Here is an 18,301-nt window from a genome sequence, read left to right as displayed (position 1 = left end):
GATCAGATGTACTGAACAGGTCGCAAATGACTTTAAGGGACCAACAGGTTTCTTGACTCGAGAAGTTTTACAGACCTGGAATCGAGTTAAACATAAAAAGAAACTGATCAGCACTCTGAATCCACTGTCACCAATATTTGGTAACCCGGACTTTCCTCCAGGATGTCACAGAGACCAATTTTTAGGTTGGCATAGAAGTTCTGACTTACGACTGGGACAGATACTAGTGGACGGAAATTTTCCGACGTGGGATGCTTTACGGGAAAAGTTTCCCAATAGGTCACTCTCCTGGATGGAATATAATCAGTTGAGATCGTTTATACGGGGACGTTTGGTCGACCGTACTTCTCGCCCTCCCACGACGCGGTTGGAGGCTTTCTTACAACTGTAGGACCCTCCCTCTCATCCGATTTCCTTTTTATATAAGGAACTTTATTCAGGAGACTTGGAAGTGGCTCCAAGTTACATCCGTGCATGGGAGGAGGAGATGGGTTGTAAATTTGCGGCGGAAGACCTTGACAAAGCATTTCTCTTTACACAAAATGTCTCCGGCTGGGGGCGCACAGGAGAAAAATTTTAAGATACTGACTAGGTGGTATCTGTCCCCTGTTAGATTGAAGTCCATCTTTCCGATAGTGGATGATACATGCTGGCGCTGTACAATGGAGGCACGCTATACCATATATGGTGGCAATGCCCTGCTGTACGACCCTTCTGGGAGGGGGTGTTTCGGGCCTACCAAGAGATCTCTGGAAAATTTGTCCCTCCCTCCCCACAAATTGCCATCCTATCAATTCTCCCGGGTTCCATATCCACTCAAAAGAAGAGCCTTCTCCGGTTTTGTATTACTGCGGCACGGATGGTGATCCCACGCCACTGGCGTACGACGACAAAGCCAATTGTGACAGAGTGGTTATCAGAGTTTACAGACATTTTTCGTATGGAGGAGTTGATGGCTGAATTGGAGGGAGATAACTCCCGTTTGATTCGAATATGGCAGCCTTGGATCGTGTTCAGGGAAACGCCTGGACTACTTCGATTGGTCGAAAACGCTTCTTAGAGGCCGGCTCGGAAGTCTGAAACCCGTCTCCTTTTCCCCTCCCCCCCCCTTTTCCCTTCACCCTTCTCCCCTTTCTCTCTGTACTTCCTGTGAGTCTTCTTTCTCTTTCTAATTTCTTTCTCCCTTTGGTATTTGCAATACACCTCCACAGGTTACGGGCAAACTGTTGTTGAATACGAACCATTGTTGCTGTGATCTAGTACGGCTTGGTGTATAATTGTGTATAATCTTGATTCTTATGTCTTGTATGTTATATGTCAAATTCTTTTCAATAAAACAGATTCAACATAAAATCTTTAAACCCAATCGCTTTCTTAATCTGTCTCCATACTAATCGCACCAGTCGGAGCAAGGGTAGTAGACGAGGGACATTAGTCCTCTCCAACTCAAGGAAACCTAGTGGGCAGTCAGTTCGCGCAGCATGGAGTAGGTGGCTTTCCGAATTGGGGAGGCAATTACCCGGCATCCATTTATTTAAAGCTTTAGCTTGCCCAGTCAAATAGTATAAGAAAAAATACTCTACGATTCTAAAATCTGGTAGCGCCGCCCCACCTCCCTTGGTCTCTGCAGGGTGGTCAATTTATGTTTGGGCCTAGTTTTCCCCAAGATGAAAGATATGATCTGGGAATTGAGATTTACCAAGAAGGACTTGGGTACTATTACAGCACTATGCTGAGGGGAGTAGCTGAGCTGGGGGAGTAATATTTTAATTAGGATTATACGTCCGGCCACACACAGCGGGAGTTGGCTCCAAGTTGTGAATTTCATTTTATTTAACTAGTTCCAGCAGTGGGTGAATATTGAGTTGTGAGTCAAGCGTACTATTTTAGGATAGATATATTTAACCCCTTACCTACAATTGACGTAATATTCCGTCCATGTGACCATGGACCTAATTACCATGGACGGAATATTACGTCATCGCGATCAGCGGCGCCCACGTGGTGAGCGCCGCTGATCGCGGCCGAGTGTCAGCTAATTATCATAGCTGACACCCGGCACAATGTGTCAGGGGCGGTCACGGACCGCCCCCGACACGTTAGCCCCTTGCACACCGCGATCAAACGCGATCGCGGTGTACCGGGGGTTAAAGGGAAGCATCGGCAGGGAGGGGGCTCCCTCCGTGCTTCCCTGAGCCCCCCACGGCAGCGCAATGTGCAGCGCTGCTGCGGGGGGGTCTTTCCCTACAGGCCCCCGGATCCAAGATGGCGACGGGGGCCTGCAGGGAGCTGACTTCCTCACTGCCTGCAAAGCGCAGGCATGAGGAAGTCTGCAGTAGTGCCTGTGACAGATCGCTGATCTGTCAGTGATCTGTGATGTGACAGATCAGCGATCTGTCACAGGACAGTGATGTCCCACCTGGGACAAGGTAATAAAGTAAAAAAAAAAAAAAAAAAAAAAGTGTTAAAAATAATTTTAAAAAAAATCGCTAAATAAATTAGTAAAAAAAAAAAAAAAATATTCCCCAATAAATCCATTTTTTCAAAATAAAAAAAAACAAAAACAATAAAAGTACACATATTTGGTATCGCCGCGTCCGTAATGACCTGCCCTATAAAACTGTCCCATTAGTTAACCCCTTTAGCGAACCCCTTAAAAAATAAAAATAAAAAACGAAGCAAAAAATAAGGATTTATTATCATACCACCGAACAAAAAGTGCAATAACGCGCGATCAAAAAGACGCATATAAATATCCATGGTACCGCTGAAAACGTCATCTTGTCCCGCAAAAAACGAGCCGCCATACAGCATCATCCGCAAAAAAATAAAAAAGTTATAGCTCGCAGAATAAAGCGATACAAAAATAATTATTTTTTATATAAAATTGTTTTCATTGCAAAAAACCTACAAAACATAAAAAAACGACCTAAATGAGGTATCGCTGTAACCGTACTGACCCGTAGAATAAAACCGCTTTATCAATTTTACCGCACGCGGAACGGTGTAAACGCACCCCCCAAAAGAAATTCATGAAACGCTGGTTTTTGTTCATTCTGCGTCCCAAAAATCGGAATAAAAAGCGATCAAAAAATGTCACATGCCCGAAAATGGTACCAATGAAAACGTCAACTAGTCCCGCAAAAAATAAGACCTCACATGACTCGGTGGGTCAAAATACGGAAAAATTATAGCTCACAATATGTGGTGATGCAAAAACTATTTTTACAATAAAAAGCGTCTTTTAGCGTGTGACAGCCGCCAAAAATAAAAACCCGCCATAAATAGTAAATCAAACCCCCCGTTATCACCCCCTTAGTTAGGGAAAAATAATAAAACTAAAAGAAAATGTATTTATTTCCATTTTCCCGCTAGGGTTAGGGCTAGGGTTAGGGCTAGTGCTCAGATTAGGGTTAGGGGTGTGTTGGGGTTCGGGTTGGAGTTATAATTGGGGGTTTCCACTGTTTGGGCACATCAGGTGCTCTCCAAAGGCAACATGGCGTCTGATCTCAATTCCAGCCAATTCTGCGTTGAAAAAGTCAAATGGTGCTCCTTCCCTTCCAAGCTCTGCCATGCGCCCAAACAGTGTTTTACCCCCACATGTAGGGTATCAGCCTACTCAGGACAAATTACAAAACAACTTTTGGGGTCCAATTTCTCCTGTTACCCTTAGGAAAATAAAAAATTGGGGGCAAAAATATAATTTTGCGGAAAAAAATGTTTTTTTTATTTTCACGCCCGGGCGTTATAAACTTCTGTGAAGCACTTGGGGGTTCAAAGTGCTCTCCACACATCTAGATATGCTCCGTGGGGGGTCTAGTTTCCAAAATGGGGTCACTTGTGGGGAGTTTCAATAGTTTAGGTACATCAGGGGCTCTCCAAACGCACATGACACCCGCATACCAATCCATCAAAGTCTGCATTCCAAAACGTCACTACTTCCCTTCCGAGCCCCGACGTGTGCCCATACAGTAGTTTTCTCCCACATATGAGGTATCAGCGTACTCAGGACAAATTGGACAACAACTTTTGGGGTCCAATTTCTCCTGTTACCCTTGGGAAAATAAAAAAAATGGGGACTAAAAGATGATGTTTGTTGAAAAAATACGATATTTTTATTTTCACGCCCGGACGTTATAAACTTCTGTGAAGCACTGGGGGGTTCAAAGTGCTCACCTCACATCTAGATAAGTTCATTAGGGGGTCTAGTTTCCAAAATGGGGTCACTTGTGGGGGGTTTCCACTGTTTAGGTACATCAGGGGCTCTCCAAACGCACATGACACCCGCAGACCAATCCATCAAAGTCTGAATTCCAAAACGTCACTACTTCCCTTCCGAGCCCCGACGTGTGCCCATACAGTAGTTTTCTCCCACATATGAGGTATCAGCGTACTCAGGACAAATTGGACAACTTTTGGGGTCCAATTTCTCCTGTTACCCTTGGGAAAATAAAAAAATGGGGACTAAAAGATGATGTTTGCGAAAAAATACGATTTTTTTATTTTCACGCCCGGACGTTATAAACTTCAGTGAAGCACTGGGGGGTTCAAAGTGCTCACCACACATCTAGATAAGTTCCTTGGGGGGTCTAGTTTCCAAAATGGTGTCATTTGTGGGGGGGTTTCTACTGTTTTGGTACATCAGGGGCTTTCCTAACGCGACATGGTGTCCGATCTCAATTCCAGCCAAAAACGTCAAATGGCGCTGCTTCCCTTCCGAGCTCTGCCATGCGCCCAAATAGTGGTTTACACCCACATGTGGGGTATCAGCGTACTCAGGATAAATTGCACAATATCTTTTAGGGTCCTGTTACTTTTGGAAAAATAAGAATTGAGGGTGAAAAGATCATTTTTGTGGAAAAAATATGATTTTTTAATTGTACTGCTGTACGTTATAAACTTCTGTGAAGCCCTTGGGGGTTCAATGTTCTCACCACACATCTAGATAAGTTCCTTGGGGGGGGTCTAGATTCCAAAATGGTGTCATTTGTGGGGGGTTTCCACTGTTTTGGTACATCAGGGGTTTTCCAATCGCGACATGGTGTCCGATCTCAATTCTAGCCAAAAACGTCAAATGGCGCTGCTTCCCTTCCGAGCTCTGCTATGCGCCCAAATAGTCATTTACACCCACATATGGGGTATCAGCGTACTCAGGACAAATTGCACAATAACTTTTAGGGTCCTGTTACCCTTGGAAAAATAAAAATTGGGGGTGAAAAGATCATTTTTGTGGAAAAAATATGATTTTTTAATTGTACCGCTGTACGTTATAAACTTCTGTGAAGCCCTTGTGGGTTCAAAGTTCTCACCACATATCTAGATAAGTTCCTTGGGGGGGTCTAGTTTCCAAAATGGGGTCACTTGGGGGGTTTCCACTGTTTAGGTACATCAGGGGCTCTCCAAACGCGACATGGCGTCCGATCTGAATTCCAGCCAATTTTGCATTGAAAAAGTCAAACGGCGCTCTTTCCCTACTGAGGTCTGCCATGCGCCGAAACAGTGGTTCCCCCCCACATATCAGGTATCAGCGTACTCAGGACAAATTGCACAATAACTTTTGCAGTCCAATTTCTCCTGTTACCCTTGGTAAAATAAAGAAAATGTTCATTTTTTTTTTAATATTCAAAAAATTCCTGTGACTCACCTAAAGGGTTAATAAACTTCTTGAATGTGGTTTTAAGCACCTTAAGGGGTGCAGTTTTTAGAATGGTGTCACTTTTGGGTATTTTCTATCATATAGACCCCTCAAAGTGGCTTCAAATGTGAAGTGGTCCCTAAAAATAAAATGGTGTTGCAAAAATGAGAAATCGCTGGTCAATTTTTAACCCTTATAACTTCCTAACAAAAAAAAATTTTGGTTCCAAAATTGTGCTGATGTAAAGTAAACATGTGGGAAATGTTATGTATTAAGTTTTTTGTGTGCCGTATCGCTGTGATTTAAGGGCATAAAAATTCAAAGTTGGAAAATTGCGAAATTTTCAAAATTTTCGCCAAATTTCCGTTTTTTTCACAAATAAACGCAAGTTATTTGAATGCAATTTTACCACTAACATGAAGTACAATATGTCACGAGAAAACAATGTCAGAATCACCGGGATCCATGAAAGCGTTCCAGAGTTATGACCTCATAAAGGTACAGTGGTCAGAATTGTAAAAATTGGCCCGGGTGTTAACGTGCAAACCACCCTTGGTTGTGAAGGGGTTAAAACTAGATACAATAGGCAGCAAGGAGAGAGCTTCTAACTGGGGCATTGGGGCGTGAGAAAGGGGTAGCAGAGCGGACTTCTCCCAATTTATACAGTGGGGCAAAAAAGTATTTAGTCAGTCAGCAATAGTGCAAGTTCCACCACTTAAAAAGATGAGAGGCGTCTGTAATTTACATCATAGGTAGACCTCAACTATGGGAGACAAACTGAGAAAAAAAAATCCAGAAAATCACATTGTCTGTTTTTTTTTCCTTTTATTTGCATATTATGGTGAAAAATAAGTATTTGGTCAGAAACAAGCAATCAAGATTTCTGGCTCTCACAGACCTGTAACTTCTTCTTTAAGAGTCTCCTCTTTCCTCCACTCATTACCTGTAGTAATGGCACCTGTTTAAACTTGTTATCAGTATAAAAAGACACCTGTGCACACCCTCAAACAGTCTGACTCCAAACTCCACTATGGTGAAGACCAAAGAGCTGTCAAAGGACACCAGAAACAAAATTGTAGCCCTGCACCAGGCTGGGAAGACTGAATCTGCAATAGCCAACCAGCTTGGAGTGAAGAAATCAACTGTGGGAGCAATGATTAGAAAATGGAAGACATACAAGACCACTGATAATCTCCCTCGATCTGGTGCTCCACGCAAAATCCCACCCCGTGGGGTCAGAATGATCACAAGAACGGTGAGCAAAAATCCCAGAACCACGTGGGGGGACCTAGTGAATGAACTGCAGAGAGCTGGGACCAATGTAACAAGGCCTACCATAAGTAACACACTACGCCACCATGGACTCAGATCCTGCAGTGCCAGACGTGTCCCACTGCTTAAGCCTGTACATGTCCGGGCCCGTCTGAAGTTTGCTAGAGAGCATTTGGATGATCCAGAGGAGTTTTGGGAGAATGTCCTATGGTCTGATGAAACCAAACTGGAACTGTTTGGTAGAAACACAACTTGTCGTGTTTGGAGGAAAAAGAATACTGAGTTGCATCCATCAAACATCATACCTACTGTAAAGCATGGTGGTGGAAACATCATGCTTTAGGGCTGTTTCTCTGCAAAGGGGCCAGGACGACTGATCCGGGTACATGAAAGAATGAATGGGGCCATGTATCGTGAGATTTTGAGTGCAAACCTCCTTCCATCAGCAAGGGCATTGATGATGAAACGTGGCTGGGTCTTTCAACATGACAATGATCCAAAGCACACCGCCAGGGCAACGAAGGAGTGGCTTCGTAAGAAGCATTTCAAGGTCCTGGAGTGGCCTAGCCAGTCTCCAGATCTCAACCCTATAGAAAACCTTTGGAGGGAGTTGAAAGTCCGTGTTGCCAAGCGAAAAGCCAAAAACATCACTGCTCTAGAGGAGATCTGCATGGAGGAATGGGCCAACATACCAACAACAGTGTGTGGCAACCTTGTGAAGACTTACAGAAAACGTTTGACCTCTGTCATTGCCAACAAAGGATATATCACAAAGTATTGAGATGAAATTTTGTTTCTGACCAAATACTTATTTTCCACCATAATATGCAAATAAAATGAAAAAAAAACAGACAATGTGATTTTCTGGATTTTTTTTTCTCAGTTTGTCTCCCATAGTTGAGGTCTACCTATGATGTAAATTACAGACGCCTCTCATCTTTTTAAGTGGTGGAACTTGCACTATTGCTGACTGACTAAATACTTTTTTGCCCCACTGTATATAGACCTGAGTATTTACTGAATCCATCTATAATGGCAATTACTTGTGGTAGAGTGTCCTCCGCTTCATCCATGAATATCACCATATCATCAGCATATAGACCAATGGTATTCACTTGACCCGCTATATGTATACCTTTAATATCAGGGGAAGATCTAATACGTATTGCCAATGCCTCAATCGCAAGGGCAAATAGGGCCGGGGAGAGGGGGCACCCTTGACGAGTCCCCCTATGCAATGGAAAGGACTCAGGCACGTAGTGTTCACTATAATACGGGCCTTGTGCTTCATATATAGTATTTTGATCCATTTTATAAATTTATCCCCAAAGCCATATCTTTGTAAGCACGCGGAGAGGAAAGGCCACTCAAGAGAGTCAAAAGCTTTAGCAGCATCTAGCAATGCCAGAGCCCACTTGTTGTCTGGCATTAGAGAGCTACATTGGGCTATTGACTGGACCCGTCTGATGTTAATGGAAGTGCTCTTACCAGGCATAGAACCTGTTTGATCAGAATGTATAAGGCTCAATATAATCAAATTCAGTCTGGTAGCTAGAATCTTAGTTAAAATTTTATAGTCCACATTTACTAACGAGATAGGGTGGTAGGATCCATATTCCAAAGGGTCCTTCCCCTCCTTCTTAAGCACGATATTAGGACGTAAAAGGATTCAGGCATAGATTTCCCTTCCCAAATTCCCCGAAATACTTTAACCAAAAGTGGCGTTAATATATCCCTATATTTCCTGTACAATTCAATAGGGAATCCATCCGGCCCTGGGGCCTTCCCGGAGGCCGTGTCTGTTATGGTATTTTATATCTCCTCCGCAGTAAATCCAGCGTCCATAAGGGCCCGTTGTTCAGGATCTAGTGTAGGGAATATCACATCTGACAGTCTAAACACCCCAAGCTGTCACAGTCACTTTTAGATTCATATAATGACCTGTAATAATCATAAAAACAGCCAAGTATTTCTTCGGTTGAAGATACCAATGAATCATCCGGCTTACGAATCTGTAGGATTGTATTTGAGGTGTTATGTTGGCGCACCAAATAGGCTAAGAGTTTGCTTGCCTGGTTTCCCAGCTCAAAATACGACTGTCGAGTAAAGAATAGTTTACGCTTGGACTTAGTGTCCGTATGCTGAGCATATAACCTCTGAGCAGCCAACCACTCAGTCCTGTTACCGCTAGTTTGGTTAGATATATATGCAGCCTCTGAATCTTTCAATCGCCGCTCCATCTCATCATCCTCCCTTGAGGTTACCCTTTAATATAAGAAATCGTGGAAGATAAGCAACCCCTCAGATATGCCTTAAGGACATCCCAAAAAAATTGATATCTCGAGGCTCTGGGTGGGACGAGATGAAGCAATGCAACTGATCGATCGTTCTATCTGGAGTCGCCATTAACTTTAACCAAAAAGGATTCTGCTTCCAGAACATCCTATTATTTGGCTGCCCATATTTAAGTTTAAGAATGACCGGACTATGGTCTGAAATGCCCCTACTGCCATGTTCTATGTTGTCTACCCACATCGCCAGACCGCTGGATCCGAATATATAATCTATGCGCGATAGAGATCGCTTAGTGGATGAGTGGCAGGTATACTCCCTTGATTCACGGTGACGCATTCTCCATAAATCTATCCACCCGCTACCTTCCATAAATAATGACAGTTGGGTCACATTCAGCGAAGAGACTCTACCAAGCTGGGGTACCTCTTTCAGTAACACCCCGTGTTTTCGGAGGTCCGCTCTGCGTTGGCTGGAGTTTGAATGAATGACGCTGGCTGGAATTCCTTGGTTACATGGGCGCATATAAAAGATCACTGCTTCTCCATGTATTTCCAGTCTGACAACACTTTACTCACAGGACACAGAATACAGTCATATGTAAAAGTTTGGGCACCCCTATTAATGTTAACCTTTTTTCTTTATAACAATTTTGGTTTTTGCAACAGGTATTTCAGTTTCATATATCTAATAACTGATGGACTCAGTTATATTTCTGGATTCAAATGAGGTTTATTGTACTAACAGAAAATGTGCAATCTGCATTTAAACAAAATTTCACCGGTGCAAAAGTATGGGCACCCTTATCATTTTCTTGATTTGAACACTCCTAACTACTTTTTACTGACTTCCTGAAGCACTAAATTGGTTTCGTAACCTCATTGAGCTTTGATCTTCATAGCCAGGTGTATCAAATCATGAGAAAAGGTATTTAAAGTGGCCACTTGCAAGTAGTTCTCCTATTTGATGCTCCTATGAAGAGTGGCATCATGGGCTCCTCAAAACAACTCTCAAATGATCTGAAAACAAAGATTATTCAACATAGCTTTTCAGGGGAAGGATACAAAAAGTTGTCTCAGAGATCTAACCTGTCAGTTTCCACTGTGAGGAACATAGTAAGGAAATGGAAGAACACAGGTACAGTTCTTGTTAAGCCCAGAAGTGGCAGGCCAAGAAAAATATCAGAAAGGCAGAGAAGAAGAATGGTGAGAACAGTCAAGGACAATCCACAGACCACCTCCAAAGACCGGCAGCATCATCTTGCTGCAGATGGTGTCACTGTGCATCGGTCAACAATACAGCGCACTTTGCACAAGGAGAAGCTGTATGGGAGAGTGATGCGAAAGAAGCCGTTTCTGCAAGCACGCCACAAACAGAGTCGCCTGAGGTCTGCAAAAGCACATTTGGACAAGCCAGTTACATTTTGGAAGAAGGTCCTGTGGACTGATGAAACAAAGATTGAGTTGTTTGGTCATACAAAAAGGCGTTATGCATGCGCTGTATTGTTGACCGATGCACAGTGACACCATCTGCAGCAAGATGAGGCTGCCGGTCTTTGGAGGTGGTCTGTGGATTGTCCTTGACTGTTCTCACCATTCTTCTTCTCTGCCTTTCTGATATTTTTCTTGGCCTGCCACTTCTGGGCTTAACAAGAACTGTACCTGTGTTCTTCCATTTCCTTACTATGTTCCTCACAGTGGAAACTGACAGGTTAAATCTCTGAGACAACTTTTTGTATCCTTCCCCTGAAAAGCTATGTTGAATAATCTTTGTTTTCAGATCATTTGAGAGTTGTTTTGAGGAGCCCATGATGCCACTCTTCATAGGAGAATCAAATAGGAGAACTACTTGCAAGTGGCCACTTTAAATACCTTTTCTCATGATTTGATACACCTGGCTATGAAGTTCAAAGCTCAATGAGGTTACAAAACCAATTTAGTGCTTCAGGAAGTCAGTAAAAAGTAGTTAGGAGTGTTCAAATCAAGAAAATGATAAGGGTGCCCATACTTTTGCACCGGTCAAATTTTGTTTAAATGCAGATTGCACATTTTCTGTTAGTACAATAAACCTCATTTGAATCCAGAAATATAACTGAGTCCATCAGTTATTAGATATATGAAACTGAAATAGCTGTTGCAAAAACCAAAATTGTTATAAAGAAAAAAGGTTAACATTAATAGGGGTGCCCAAACTTTTACATATGACTGTATATCACACAGATACAGAGGGCCGGCCAATAGAAAAGCGGCAGGCCAGACATACATTACAAAAGCCGCAGGTGGCCGGAGCCTGCCGATGTTTACTGTGGGAATTTCAAAGGTGGGGGGAGGGCGGACAAAAGGAGAATATCGTGTTCCCTCTGCCCAGGGGCGCAGCCTGTGGGCTGATGCATTAGGGACATGCATCTCACATAGAACCTATTATCCATACATATAACTGCACAACATATTCTGGGTGCTGAGTGGTTCTGTAGCACGGCTCCCCCTTTTCAGCGACGCGATCGGCATACACAGTCTGATCCTCAACGGATCGGTTTGGGGATGACCGAAGTTTATGGGCTTGGTACAAGTTCCGTTTGTCGACTTAGTCCATCGGCGTCACCGTTTTGTTTGCCGGGTCTGTGGTGGATGGTGAAGTCTAGAGGTTGTAGGGCTAAACTCCACCGCAGCAATCTGGTGTTGTCTCCGGAGACCCGATTAAGCCAGACTAGGGGATTATGGTCCGTTAGGAGGGAAAACTGTCGTCCATACAAATATGGTTGCAACTTCTTGAGTGCCCATACTACCGCCAGGCACTCCTTCTCGATGGCCGCATAGCTTACTTCACGGGGCAGTAGTTTCCGACTCAGGTAAGCTACCGGGTGCTCTTGGCCGTCCGGCCCGACACGGCTCAGTACTGCCCCCAATCCAAACATAGAAGCGTCTGTGTGAACAAGGAAACGTTTAGTTGGATCGGGTGCGGCCAATACAGGGGTATTGGTGAGGGCATCCTTTAGCTGGCGGAAGGCTTCCTCACACTCTGAGGTCCAGGTTACCTGGCAGGGTTGGTTCTTACGGGTCAGATCAGTGCGGGGCTTGGCTACGCTGCTGTAATTGGGAACGAATTTCCTGTAATACCCCGCTGTCCCTAGAAATGCCATGACCTGGGTTTTAGTGCGTGGGATGGGCCACTTGGCTATGGCCTCAATCTTGGCTGGTCCTGGTCGCTGTTTCCCACTTCCCACCCAATGCCCTAAATACTGAACCTCTGCTTTTCCCAAGTGACACTTGTTAAGGTTCAGGGTGATTCCGGCCTGGTGGATACTGTCCAATACTGTCTCTAGGTGATTTAGATGCTCTTCCCATGTCGCACTGTAGATGGTGAGATCGTCCAGGTAGGCACAAGCATAGTCCTGGAGACCATCCAGAAGCCAGTCAGCCAGCCTTTGGAAGGTCGCCGGGGCATTCTTCATCCCGAATGGCATAACTCGAAACTGGAATAAGCCGAACAGGGTGACAAATGCCGACTTGGGAATAGCATCAGGACTAAGGGGAATCTGCCAGTAGCCTTTGCATAGATCGATGGTGGTCAAATACTTTGCCCCCGCCAGCCGGTCTAACAACTCATCCACACGCGGCATGGGGTATGAATCCGTCATTGTTTTCTCATTGAGCCTACGATAGACTACACAAAACAGTGTAGTCCCATCCTTCTTGGGCACTAACACTACGGGGGATGCCCAGGGACTGACTCTTCAATGACCCCTAAACGCAGCATCTCTTGTCGCATCCCCTCTCGTACAGACTCAGGGACGCGGAAGGGGTTTTGTCGCAGGGGGGTCTGATCCTGGGTCTCAACCTTGTGTTGTGCCAGGCGAGTGTACCCTGGTCTCCCCGAAAACATCCTCTGTCGCTGCCTCAACAACTCCTCCGCCTGCTGTCTCTCCCGGGGGCCTAGGTCTTCACCCAAGTGTACCTGGTCCCATGTTTTTGACTGAGTCCTTTCCCCTAAGACATCCGGCAAGGGAAGTCCGGCTAAATCCTCTGCTTCAGGTGCACAGATGGCCACTACCTCTTCAGGGCGCTCCCGGAAGGGCTTCAGCATATTCACGTGGACCATGCGGATAACCCTGGGGTCGTCACAATCGGCGACATTATAGGTTGTGTCGGCTATTTTCCCCACTACCTGGTAGGGCCCCTGCCATGCAGCTTGGAACTCGTTCTGCTTAGTGGGCTCTAACACCAGGACCTTCTGTCCTATTTCCAAAGTGCGCTCTCTGGCCCTCCGATCGTACCATATGCGCTGGCGCCGCTGGGTCGCCTGCATGTTCTCACGTACAGCCTGAGTCAGCTCCTGTAGGCGGTCCCGGAATTCCAGCACATAGGGTACAATAGGTACCCCTTCTATGAGGCCCTCCCCTTCCCAGTGTTCCAGCACTAAGTCTAGGGGTCCCCTTACCAATCTCCCGTATACCAGCTCGAACGGGGAGAACCCCGTGGATTCTTGGGGCACCTCCCAATAGGTAAACAGGAGGTGTAGCAAGAATTTCTCTCAGTCCCTGTAGGTCCTGGTAAGAGTCCCAATGAGCTGTTTTAATGTCCCATTAAAGCGTTCACACAACCCATTGGTTTGCGGGTGGTACGGGGCGCTTCTAATGGACTTTACGCCGCACAGCTTCCACAGTTGGTTGGTCACCTCTGCTGTAAACTGGGTACCCTGGTCCGAGATAATCTCCCGGGGAAATCCAACCCGTGAGAAAACCTGGAGCAGGGCGACCGCCACTGCCTCTGCCAGTATGTTAGGTAACGCAACCGCCTCTGGATACCGTGTGGCATAATCTACCACTGTCAATATATACTTTTTTCCCTGACGGACTGCGTTTGGCTAACGGCAATGAGAAAAAACTTTGTCCAGCTCCACGATGTAGTGAAAAATATTCTTTATTCACTCAATAGAAATGAGGTTTAAAAGCCAGCATGAGTTACAAGGCATGCGATCGATCGCATGCCTTGTAACTCATGCTGGCTTTTAAACCTCATTTCTATTGAGTGAATAAAGAATATTTTTCACTACATCGTGGAGCTGGACAAAGTTTTTTCTCATTGCCTTGGATTGTGCGCTTTGACACAGCGGTCTCGTGCTCCGATGTTGGAATGCTATGTCTGGTGAACTGGATTTGTATCCTGATTTTTGGCTAACAGCCCTATCAGATCGACCGCTACTCGGCTAAATGGTTCCTCCACAATGGGGAGGGGGCGTAATTTGGCCTTGCATCGATCCCCCCTCTTGCCAATGCGCTGGCAACTGTCACAGGTCTGGCAGTACTGACGAACATCATAGGTTACCCCCGGCCAATAGAAGTTTTGTGTCAGACGATGCCTGGTGCGACTGACGCCGAAGTTCCCGGCTAAGGGTATGTCATGAGAGATTCGCAGTAGCTCCTGCCTATACTTCTTGGGAACTACCAGCTGTCGTTTTATAGTGGGGCTCGTCCCTGTGTGGTGCTGCTCTGTGATCCGGTAGAGGAGTCCCTGCTTCCATACAAACTGTTCCCCTTCCAGTACTCCTCTCCCCTCCTATGCCTTCCCACGATATCCCTCTAATGAAGGATCCTCAAGTAACTCCCTCTTAAATTCATCTGGGGTGGCCCAAGAAATGTGTCTGGCTATGGGAATACGTGTAGGGCTGGGATGTCTTACCTGGGCCTCCTCTGAGTGTGATTCCGTCTCCGCAGCTCGAGCTTGTCTCCGGGTGGTCACAGGATATGTCTCAGCCAGAGGGGCCACCGAGAATGCAGACAACATGGGCCCCAAGTCATTTCCCAGCAAGACGTCTGCAGGCAAATCCTCCATCAAGCCGACCTCAACAAGGCCATCCCCGACTCCCCAGTTCAGGTGAACCCTGGCAGTGGGGAGTCGATGTATGGCTCCCCCTGCTACACGGACTGCCACTGTCCGGTCCGTCTTCTCTTGGTCCCGGACGAGATGAGGCTTCACAAGGGTCAAAGTTGCTCCGGAATCTCTTAGTCCCTGCATACGCTTCCCATTAACCCACACGACCTGTCGATGCTGTTGTCGATTATCTGCCCGGGCTGCCTGCACAGGGTCTACTTCATGCAGCACTTCCTCCATCTCTTCCACCCCTTGGTTAGTCATAGCCCCCAATGCCGGGTCAGCTTCGCCTTGGTAGCAGTGTACAGCAGCAGCCCGGCTGAAGGTAGCTGTTCCCGCCTTTGGCCACTGGGTATGCTGAGCCCGGTTGGGACATTGTCTTTGCAGGTGGCCCAGCTGACGGCAGGTGTGGCATCGCGCCCCAGGGGGACTGTGGTAGGCCGGGTTTCTAGCTGGTCCCCCTACAATGTTCGGTGGTTTGGGGCCCTCCAGGTCCATGAGCGGGCCCCTAGTGACCATCTTTGATCCGGACAACTGCGGCCTCCTGGCATCATGATGTTCATCGGCCAGACGAGCGGCTTCCTCAAGAGTCGTTGGCCGCCTGTCCCGAAGCCATTCCTGTGTCTCGGGGTTTAGTCCATTACAGAATCGTTCTAACAAGAAGAGCTGGAGGACATCCTCCTTAGTGGTTGCTTGGCTCCCTTGTACCCACTGTAGGAGTGACCGCCGTAATTTACAGGCCCATTCAGCGTGGGTATTGGTTACGCGTTTTATAAGTCCGCGGAACTTTTGGCGGTAGGCCTCTGGTGTCAGCGCATACCGGGCCAAGATCACTTCTTTGATCCGCTCACAGTCCATACAGTCCTTATCAGGTACCGTGCGATAGGCGTCCGCTGCCCGGCCTGTCAGCTTGCTGGCCAGAATCTGAACCCTTTCCTCCGGCTTCACTTGATGAAGGGCACACTGCCGCTCAAAGTCCTGCAGAAAGCCATCAATGTCTACCTCTGCCTCCCCCAACTGTCGGAAGGCATTATACTGGATCTTTTTGTGGCTTACTGTTGAAGGTACCTGGCCGAAGGCCAGAGCTCCCCCTGCTCGCTGGCTCTCCTCCCTCCGCTCTGCCATCTCCATCTTGGCCAGCTCTATCCTGGTCCGCTCGGCCATCTTTTCCTTCAGATCAGTACGCACATCAGCCATCACCTCTTGTATGATCTCTACCGCAGGGTTTGGGCCATAGAACGCCAATCTGTTCTTTACCTCCCTCTGGAATTCGGTCTCCTCCACGTTCACATTGGGGGGCGCTGCACTGTCGTGTTCCATGATGGCTGTTATCAAATCCGCTTTTGTTTTGTTGCTGGCGATCAACCCTCGGGCTTCCAACAGATCTTTTAATGTAGTCCTCTTTAACTTCTGGTAGTTATTTTCCATTCATTCCTTTCCTCCTGTAGAAGGGTATCAAATCCCACCGCTGCCACCAGTGTAACGGGTCTACCAAGCTGGGGTACCTCTTTCAGTACCACCCTGTGTTTTCTGAGGTCCGCTCTGCGTGGGTGGAGTCTGAATGAATGAATGAATGAATGACGCTGGCTGGAATTCCTTGGTTACATGGGCGCATATAAAAGATCACTGCTTCTCCATGTATTTCCAGTCTGACAACACTTTACTCACAGGACACAGAATATATCACACAGATACAGAGGGCCGGCCAATAGAAAAGCGGCAGGCCAGAGAATATCGTCTCCCCTCTGCCCAGGGGCGCAGCCTGTGAACTGATGCATCAGGGACATGCATCTCACATGGAACCTATTATACATACATATTACTGCACAACATATTCTGGGTGCTGAGTGGTTCTGTAACACGTAACAGATACCATCACTGGTCTCAGTGTCCGGTATAGCTGGTAAGCTGGGTACCTGCTAGGAGAGCCCCCATTAGACCATTAAAAAAGAATTTAGGTTAGTAGTAAGTATATTAGGGTTCCTTTGCAGGGCATCTCATTTGAGACCGCAGCCACTCAGTCGCCTCCACTGGATCCGTAAAAAACACAGAGGAGCCCCCATGTACGACCCGGAGCCGGGCCGGGTAGATCATTGAGTATATAACATTTCTCTCTTTGAGCCGCTTCTTTACATCGATGAATTGTGTCCTCTGTTTCAGAAGTTCCATGGAAAAGTCCGGGAAAATCGAGATCACGGCATTGTTGAACTTGATGGGACTCTTTTGTCGTGCAAGGCGCAGAATAGTGTCTCTTACTTTACAGTTGAGGAGACGTGCCAGGAAAGGTCTAGGTGGGGCTCCTGGAGGAAGGGGTTTTGTAGGGACCCTGTGAGCCCTTTCGACGGAAAACATTGGAGAGAATTCATCTCCCAAAGAAGCCTTAAAGCCAACCTTCCAGAAATTGCTCAGGATATTGACCTTCTGAGCGTTCCGGCAGACCAATGACACGAAAATTGTTCTGACGCATTCTATTCTCCAGGTCGTCCGCTTTCTGCCTCCAGGCGTTCACAGAACCTGCCGCTTTCGTTAACTTGGCCTCCATAGGCGCGATGGTGTCCTCCACCTGGGACACTCTTGTGTCCACTGCTGTAATGCGTCCCCTCATGGTTTGCATGTCCTGTCGAAGTCGTCCCACCTCAGTATATACGTCCTCTATTTTCTCAGTCAGGGAAGTCCTAGTCAATGAGATGGCCTGCATCAACTGTGTGGACGCCTGTTTGACCAGTTTGGCTTTTTAATGATTTTTTCAACAATGTTGTCCTCCTTGGTCATCTCCCATGAAGTCCACTTTGGCTCATACAATGACGGATGGTGCGATCTGACATTGATGTTCCTTGAGCTTGAAGTTCACCTTTAATCTGTTTAGAAGTTTTTCTGGGCTCTTTTGTTGCCATTCGTATGATCTGTCTCTTTGATTTGTCATCAATTTTCCTCCTGCGGCCATGTCCAGGGAGGTCGGCTATAGTCCCATGGAGCTTAAGTTTCTGAATAATATGTGCAACTGTAGTCACAGGAACATGAAGCTGCTTGGAGATGGTCTTATAACTTTTACCTGTAACAAGTTTGTCTATAATTTTCTTTCTAATCTCCTGAGACATCTCTTTCCTTCGCTTCCTCTGGTCCATGTTGAGTGTGATACACACCATGTCACCACACAGCACAGTGAGTATCTGTAGCCTCTATACAGGCCACTCAGTGATTCCAGGATTGTAGACACCTGTGATGCTAATTA

At 46.3% G+C, this 18,301-nt stretch overlaps 1 protein-coding gene across 1 annotated transcript in view; it reads right to left on the bottom strand.

Moving 5' to 3' along the window:
• LOC141073526 (uncharacterized) overlaps positions 1 to 18,301 on the bottom strand; it is a 66,095-nt gene that overhangs the window by 18,490 nt on the left and 29,304 nt on the right. The gene's annotated exons all lie outside the window — the stretch shown is intronic.

The sequence above is a fragment of the Dendrobates tinctorius genome, unplaced genomic scaffold (assembly GCF_039654945.1).
Source record: "Dendrobates tinctorius isolate UK_male_01 unplaced genomic scaffold, ASM3965494v1 ptg000305l, whole genome shotgun sequence".
NCBI classification, from domain to species: Eukaryota; Metazoa; Chordata; class Amphibia; order Anura; family Dendrobatidae; genus Dendrobates; species Dendrobates tinctorius.
This window is presented reverse-complemented; position numbering and strand designations above follow the sequence as displayed.